Source organism: Adiantum capillus-veneris, chromosome 18, assembly GCF_014529385.1.
Source record: "Adiantum capillus-veneris isolate H3 chromosome 18, ASM1452938v2, whole genome shotgun sequence".
NCBI lineage: Eukaryota > Viridiplantae > Streptophyta > Polypodiopsida > Polypodiales > Pteridaceae > Adiantum > Adiantum capillus-veneris.
The window spans coordinates 57,545,611-57,554,558 of record NC_140948.1 but is presented as its reverse complement, the minus strand read 5'-3'; positions in this window follow the sequence as shown (position 1 = coordinate 57,554,558).

Genomic DNA, 8,948 nt, shown 5'->3' with positions numbered 1-8,948 from the left:
GTGGAGAAAAGAAGCACAAGAGGAGGTTGACCAACCCACTACTGGCTATGATTCCATTTTTAGTTTGAAGAAGTGCTTGCTTTTTGACTTTTTTCAAAGCATGGCCTTTCCTGGTCAGCTAGAGTTCTCTGGCTTTGATAGATGTCACATTTTTGAAATGTCAACCCCAGGACCTGGAAATGGTATTGATTTGGTTGATAAAATGCGTCTTGGTGGTGAATTGGAAAGTTGTTGGGTCTTCTTTGATTTTGTTAAAAGAATGCAAGAATGGACAACTATGGCATGCCATGTATAACCCTTATGTTCAAGAAATGCAAACCATGGCTATTGGAAATTTTAAAGTGGAAGATACTGCAGCTTGTGAAGAGGCTGCCGATACAGAATTGGACAATCTACGTATGTGGTTGAGAAAAGGACATTTACACAAGACTAAGATTTCAATTCTCGAGACATGGCTTGTCTGATGGCATGCCATAGTTGCACATTGGGGTGAATACATAGTCAAGGTGAATCATTGTTAAATATTTAGAGTAGATCAAATAATTGCAAGTTTAAATGTTTTGAATTTATTTTAGGCTTTGGAGGGGAGTGACAGGAAACTAGTACCACAAGAAAACTTACCGGAGTCTGTGCATGGGAGCTGGTTAGCTTCCAATCATGGGGTTAAATATAGTTCTCTATACAGTGCTTACTATGGTGATCTTTGTACTGTTCTAATGCAATAGTCAAAATATGACTCTTTTCTTAAGGGTGGACACCTTGGATGTGGCCCTGGAATTGAGAAAATTAAAAAAAGACGAGCTTCATCTAGTGCAACTCTCCCAAGACCTACAGAAGTGGTGGACCTAGCTAATCAGGCAGCAGTTGAGCTTAATATTGCCAGTAGAAACTTTTTGGCAGATGGTGATTCAAGGACAGTGAGGTGATGATGACAAGGCAGACACAATAGTCCAATTAGAGATAGAGATTCACATCGGCCTAAATTTGAGTATGTTACACAACCTGTACGTCGCTCAACTCGACCTACCCATAGCTCAATTAGAATACAAAGCACTATTGAGGTGGATGTTCACCAAACACGATGGGCTGTTTGAAGGACAAATCTAGGGAGTGAAGTGCGATGCCAAGGGTACTTACGACATAAAAACAAAAAGTGCAACGAGCTAATTGATAAGAAGGGTAGAGGAGGATTATTAGGGGTGCCCGCCCCTTGTTTTAAGGATCTCATTGAAATCCCTTCAGGTCTAAGAAAACAATTTGTATGTTTTTGTGGCAACAACATTGATCATACATGGGAGCCATCAAAAATTATGAAGGAGAGACCAGCAAGCCGTCCTACTATATGGCCAATTGCAAAAGGAACATCCTTAGATTATACGAAAATAGAATCATTGTGGGCTGTACGATTTGACTTGCGCAATATTGAAACTACATCGCAACAAAATGCAAATTTGGTGCACAATGCAGATGATGCTGTTGTGAGCACCGTGATGGTAGGGTGGTGGTGGTACGGTGGTCACTATGGTCATAACAAAAAAGATGGAGGCAAGGATCAATAGAGTTGCATAGTTGATTTGCACAATTCATGGCCAATGTGTGGTGATTCAAAATGAGCATGTGGAATTTACTTTGACAACCAGTGAAGCGAGCAAAATGAGGAGAGATATTTGGTAGTAGTGTCCACTTTTGCTTCTTACACTTGTGAGGATTTCCAAAAGCGTTCACGAGAGGGTAAAAAATATATGCCTTGCAAGCATCTTTATTTGGTCTACGCAAAAAAACCTGGGTTAGATGTGTTTCATCAAAGGTTTGTTCATCAAGCAACCTTGACTAAAAGAGAGCTCCATCAAGCACTTAGACTTTTGTCATAGATTTTAGATTACCTTGCATATTTTTGGAAATTTTGGAAAATGTTGTCTACATTGTATAGCTGCTCAATCAAACTACCATATGCGATTGTATCAAACTACCATGTGTGATTGTTGTATTTGTATACATTACGTGATTGCTCATATACACATTTCTATATGTTCTAGGCCTCTTTTGAGAAAATATTTTCAGCTTCTATATACAGTCTTAAAAACCTTGCAAATGGACTATAATGTATTTTTTCCTACAGTTGTACTATATACAATTTCAAAAACTTGCAATTGTCTGTTTACTTAAGGTATTTTTTCTAGCAATTGAATTATTTGCAAATGCACTATTTTTGGTATATAGACTTCAAAGTTTTTAGCCTAAAATGAGCATGCATCCTTGGATACTATTATATACATTCCACAATTAGGCATTTAAAAAGGTAGACAGCTAACTAAAGGTAGATCTTAACAAAGTGTGATTTCTTGTTTTTCTAGTGATACATTTACAATGCATAAACATTCAATTTGCATATGGTCTTGTGATTCTTGGAAATGTTTCTCGAATAAAACCATCACTACTACGTGCGATTTCTATGAGTTAAATCAAAATAAAATTGCAAAACAAAATTATTCTCGCTAATTTATTTGTTGAATAGAATAATCTATATCAAAGGTATTGATAATATGATGCTTATACATATTATAAAGGGAGTTTGCAACATGTAGCATTGATCTAGCATTGATCTACCTTTGCTTAACAAGATTCTTTGTGGTAAGAAGCAAAGCTATGTTTGATTTTTATCGAGTGTTTCTTAGTGAAATACATCAAGCATAATGTTTGTGTTTTTGGGGTTTTTTTTTAATTATGTTACTTTTTTTCCATCAGTCGTCTTGCTCGTGGGATTATGCTCGCAAAATGGTCATTTCTAGAAAATATCAGTGCCTCCAAAATGAAAAGTATTTGTTGTTGTCCTTTTAGATACCTACGTATCCATTTCACAGCTTGCTAGTGCTCTTTACATCGATTATCCATGAATCTACTCACAACTCCCAGTGCATGTGTAATGTCTAGCCTTGTCCAGACCATAACATATATTAGATGTAAGATCCCCAATTTTTGGGTCTCTTCTAAAAATAAGAAAAATAGCTTTCAATATTTATTTTGCCAAATTTTGACTTAAGATGCTTGATTGACGATATTGGAAAGTTCTAAAGTAAAAAGCAAGGTCGTTTCCATGTTTTAGTAGGTTATATGGATGCTTGGTTCAATTTTAGAAAAAAATGCTATTTCTTTTTCATGCTTTTAGGTGCCTTTTTGAAAAAAAATTCCTTAATCTACGTGCCCTAGGGAAGCTATGGTTCAATTTTGTAAAAATCTTCTTTTTGAGTGCTTTTCACTCTATTTTTAGCTTTTCATGAATTTTAATGGTTTTTAGTGAAAAGCGAGTCCGCTTTCTTATTCTAGTGGACAAGGGAAACCCGTGGTTTAATTTTAGAAAATCTGGTTTTTTTTTCTTGCTTTTTACGCTATTTTTAGCTTTGCGTGCTTTTCAACATTTTTGAAAAGCAATGTGCTTTTTATGATGACCTAAACCAAAAAAATTATTAATTTTAGTCTCGATCGGATCTAAAAATGATCACCCGGAGCAAAAACGAGATCCAATGGGATTTTCACGGGAATTATTTATATAAAAAGCGGTACCGTAAATACGTCGGGGTAGTATAGAAAGTCGTAATTATGTCGGGATAATAGGGTGCGGCATAGTCTAGCTACGGTTTCCATTAGTTGGCCAGATATTGCTTATATGGCCAATTTTGCTGTAAAAATTGAATGGTAAGTGGGGGTGTTGACCACCAAAAGCTGTGCCATGTTTTTAGAAAAGATTTGAGTCTTTTCCCAAAAGCAGGAGGCTATGCCAGGCTGAAAACTTGCGCTACCTGTAGCTTGGGCATCACTCTGACCAGCTGAAGAACTTATAAATTGGCATAGAGTGCTCAGTTTTCAGTGACATCTGTTGCATCTACTACCGCAAGGCTATACATATCTATTATACGGAGTGGTGCAAGCTCTTCATCACCATCTCCATAAGCTCTTCTCTCTCTCTCTCTCTCTCTCTCTCTCTCTCTCTCTAAAAAAACGCAGTCGTTTTTTGACCTAGTAGACAACAATCCACTCTTTTGATCATAACTTCTTCATCCGAACTCCAATTTGGGTGATCTATAGCCTCAATCGAAGAGCATGAAGTCCTCTACGCATTGATGTAAAGACATAAATTTTCAGAGTTATGGAAAGCGTTTCTGTAGCAGCATTTCCGAAGTGAACAGGTTCAACAAAATTGATTCTCATCTCCTATTTTACATACAATGTCTTCCGGCACTCGCAAGGGTTCTTCTTCTTCAACAAGGTCCACAAACATTGTGGAAAATGATCCAAAATCTCCTAAGTGTGGAGATAGCAATACAACCACCCAACCAATGACATCGGAAACCATGATCATGGCGTACTTGGTATCATTGCAAGAGACCGTAAACAAACAAGGCGAAGACTTACGAGCACTTGCAATGGAGAATGGCACACTAAGGGTACTTGTGGTTGAGAATGAGAATCTCAAGAGGACACTTGAGATGCAAACAACACGTTTGATGCAACTTGAAGAGGAAGTCAAGGAATGTAAACGCTCTCTTGTGGACTTGAATGCTTTGAAGGAGCGGATGAGCAAAGTAGAGCATGACCATGTATTGAAAGAGGAGAAATTTGACACTATGAGCCGGGATGTATGCGACATGAAAAATGTATGCACAAACAAGTCTTGGGATGATGTATGTGGTAGCAATGTGGTTTCTAATTCCTCACTCATGCAAGCTATGGTTCAAACAAAGAATGTTGAGAATGTGGATGTGGAGGAGTTGAAGGAACGGGAGCGACGTTCCAAGAACATTGTTATTCGTGGAATTCCCGAAGAGAAGTTAGAGACACCTCCTTCTCTTGCCATTGTTATTGAAGATTTCTTCAAAACCCAATTTGGCATGTCCGGAGTTATGGTCTATGGAGCACATAGAGTGAGGAAGCAAGGAGCTCCTCGCTCGGGAGAACGGCCAATTGTATGCACCATGCCGGATGAGACCAAGCGAAAGATTATCCTTGATAATAGTTGGATCTATTTGAGGGATACAAAATGTTTTGTATGTGAAGACCGCACTATTAAGCAACAAAATATGCGTCGCAAGGCATATGAGGAAAAGAATAATAAAAACAAGGAGATCTCTCATGAAGAAAATGTGCCCAAGGAGGAGGCAAGTCTCTCAAGCAAATAGGGATGCGTGACCTATGAGACCGAGTTACAATTGAAAATATGCTTTTGGAATTGTAATGGATACCCATGGAATGCGGGGGTTGGCATTGATGAACTAACAAGCAAAGCCGATGTTGTACTTCTTGTTGAAACTTGGGAGCATGATACACAAAGGATTAACGGCTTGGAGGATTACAATGTCCATTCATTGATGTGGTCAAAGAATCTCAAGCAACGAAGAGGACAAGGAGGGTTAGCATGTATGGTTAAGAAAGGATTGGAAGATTTTGTATCAATTGTGAAAGATGACAAGTACAAACGTTATGTATGGCTGAAAATTATGACACCAAAAAGAGCACCCATTTTTGTAGCCGGTTGCTACATTCCTCATCATGATTCTCCCTTTTATGCTTGCATGGATAGAGATCAACCATTTTTTGATTTGGAAGAGGACATTGCTTATTTCAAAGGTGAAGGTGATGTTATTGTATTTGGGGATATGAATGCTCACACAAAAACATTGCAACATGATACTCAACAATTTGATATGCCATACATTTCAAGGGAGTTGGAGGAAGTTCACTTGTATGATCGTACTTCAATGGATGAGAAAGAGCCGGATCACTATGGAAAGTTACTTTTACACATGTGTAATAGCACGGGTATGCTCATTGCCAATGGTGTATCTTTGTGGAGTGGAACCAATGGATTTACATGTAGGAGACATAATGGGGATAGTGTGATTGACTATATGCTACTCTCTGAAGACATCATGTATCACATAAAGAGTTTTATGTTTGGTCAATGGACCCCGGGATCCGACCATCGCACCTTATGTATTGACCTTTCATGTGGAGAAGCAACTAAGCATGATAATCTCAGCCAAAGGAAAGAGAAGTTATCACTATGTATGGATTTCAAACGGGCACCAATGTACATTGAAATGGTTGAGCAAAAATTATGGATGACAAAGCTTCAATGTGATGCACCATTGGAAACTAAATGGGAAGCTTTCAAGAAAGCTATTTGTTCTTGTGCGGAAGAATGCTTTGCCATAAAGCATCTCCATGGTATCAACAAAGATAGATCACGCAAAAGGTGGTTTGATAAAGAATGTCAAGATGCTCGAAAGTCCTTGATAAAGCTTGATGCAACTATGGACAAAGACAACTATCAAAGTCATTTGCATACATACAAGGCATTGATTCAAAAGAAGAGAAGAAGATGGGAAGTAAAGCAACAAGAATTTCAAGTCCAAGAAAAGGCACATGCATGTGGAAGATTTTGGAGAAACTTGAGAGGCAAGCGGGTTGAGAATTTTGGTAACTTGAGTCTAGTGGATATGTACACACATTGTAGGCAATTATATGAGCAAGCAAATACTGAAAAAATGCCATTTTATGGTTCACTCCCATGTATGCCGTCTTTTTTTACTATTGAGGATGTATGCGGTGGGCTTGAAAAGTTGGCCACTCGCAAAGCAGGAGATCTTCAAGGTATCAAGCCGGAGATGATCAAATGGACGGGAGATTTTACCCATGAGTGGATGTGTGATATGTTCAACCTTGCACTTCAACATGGTATGCCTTATGATTGGAGTACTAATTGGGTTAAGCCTTTGCATAAAGGAGGGGATGTAAAGAATGTAAGCAACTACCGGACTATAATGATTGGGTCTCTTATGGCAAAGTTGTTTGGGTGCATAATGGAGATGAAATTGAGTGATTGGGCTGAAGAGAATGACAAGCGTGCAAAGGGACAAGCGGGTTTTTGTCGATGCCATAGCACCATTGACCATCTTGTCACTCTTCGTGTTCTCATGGAGGAAAGTCGGTTGAAAGGCAAGCGATTGTATTGTTGTTTTGTGGACTTTAAGAAAGCCTTTGATATGATTCCACGTAACAATTTGTGGAGAAGGATGGAAGAACTCCAAGTGCCAAGTGAGTTTATGCTTGCGGTTTCTCGAATCTATGAGAAGGTGATTTGTCAATTGCGCATGGGAAGAGAAATTTCAGAAATTTTTGTAAGCACTATTGGGGTTAAACAAGGATGTCCATTGTCACCAACTCTCTTTGGTCTATGCATCGATCAATTGGAACAAATGGTACTTGACTTTATACAAGAAGAAGGCATTGAAGAGGTCACTATTTGCAATGCGGTAATCATGCTTTTGTTGTATGCGGATGATGTAGTGCTTCTAGCACACACTTTAGAAGATGCACAAAAGCTTATGGTTGTCCTTGAGAACTTTTGCTTGCATAGTAGGCTGATTGTAAATGAATCTAAAACAAAGGTTATGCTTGTGAAAACCAACCATAAGGAGAAGCCATGCATTGTGTACAACAATGAGACACTTGAAGTTGTTGAGAGCTTTAAGTACCTTGGCCTTGAGGTTCCATCCAATCACAAGTGGCATGAATGTGCTATGCGTCGTTTGGAAGCGAGAAAGAGAGCATATTATGCATTTGAGAACATGTGTAATGCGGGAAACATCAAGTGTTGGGTTCTCAAGAAGTATCTTTTTGATGCATTGGTGACACCGGTTCTTCTTTATGGATTTGAAGTGTGGGGCGGGAGCATCTCAAATTCTACTTGGAAAGAGTTTGAGAATGGCTAAAAGCGTTTTCTTACAAACTTTCTCCAAGTTAAGACACAAACACCATATATGCTCCTACTTCTTGAGTCGGGATCTCTTCCAATTGAGGTTATGGGCATGGAAAGGGTTGTGGAGTACATGATAAAGATGCGTCAAAACCCCTCACATCGACTTCCTACAATTGCATGGGAAGCAAGCAAAAAAGTTCAAAAGACGCATAAAAGCAAAATCTTGAGCACGGGATGGATGCAAGACATAAAGAAGTGGTTTGGGAGATGGGATGCATTACACTTGCTACATGATGCTTCAATTGACTCTCAAGTGAATGAAGTTTTTCTACAAAGCCAATGTATTACGGCTTGGGAGAAATCCGGTGGGTCACGCTTCATACATTACACCACCTATATTGCCCCCAACTACAAAACCATGTTCTTCGCTGAGAGAGGAAACCGTACTCACACTTACATGCTTGAGCCTATTCCCTTGTCTGCGATACGCACTATAGTAGCAATTCGGCTTAGCTCCCATTTCCTTCGATGCGAGATAGGGCGTTGGGGCAATGGAGAAGAGTCAAATCGATTGTGCACATTATGCTCACTGCAAGTTCGAGAGTCTGAGTACCACACACTACTAGAGTGCTCAGCTTTTGATCACATCCAAACTTGCTTCTCTCACATTTTCAGCCATAACTTAGACCTACACACTTTCCTCTCCCAGCCAAAGTGTGGGCTCTCCATTGCGACTCTCATCACTACAATTTTGGAGCATCGAGAGTCACTCATCAGCCATACACATACTACATCACATGTAACTTTGGTTCCATAGGTCATATTTGACCTCCGAGGATGATAATAAAATCTATCTATCTATCTATCTCTCTCTCTCTCTCTCTCTCAGAAAGATATTCTCTCTCTACTTGCTTATTATCTTCTCTCTCGTTTCATGGTGTACGTGCTCTCCGGAAGCTTTCATGGAGGATACCTCTATGTAGCTCTGATCACCGCTCTCTTGTGGCAAAGCAATAAGCCTTTCGATAGCCCCTAATTGATTCTAAAGCACCGTGAGCCATCATCTCTCTCTCTCTCTCTCTCTCTATGTCATTTTTCTAAGTAGTCACCTTCTCGGTGATTGTTTTTTCGCATACAAGTGCATGTATTGATCAACCAAGTACGTACAAAGTTGTCACGTGATTATTTCATC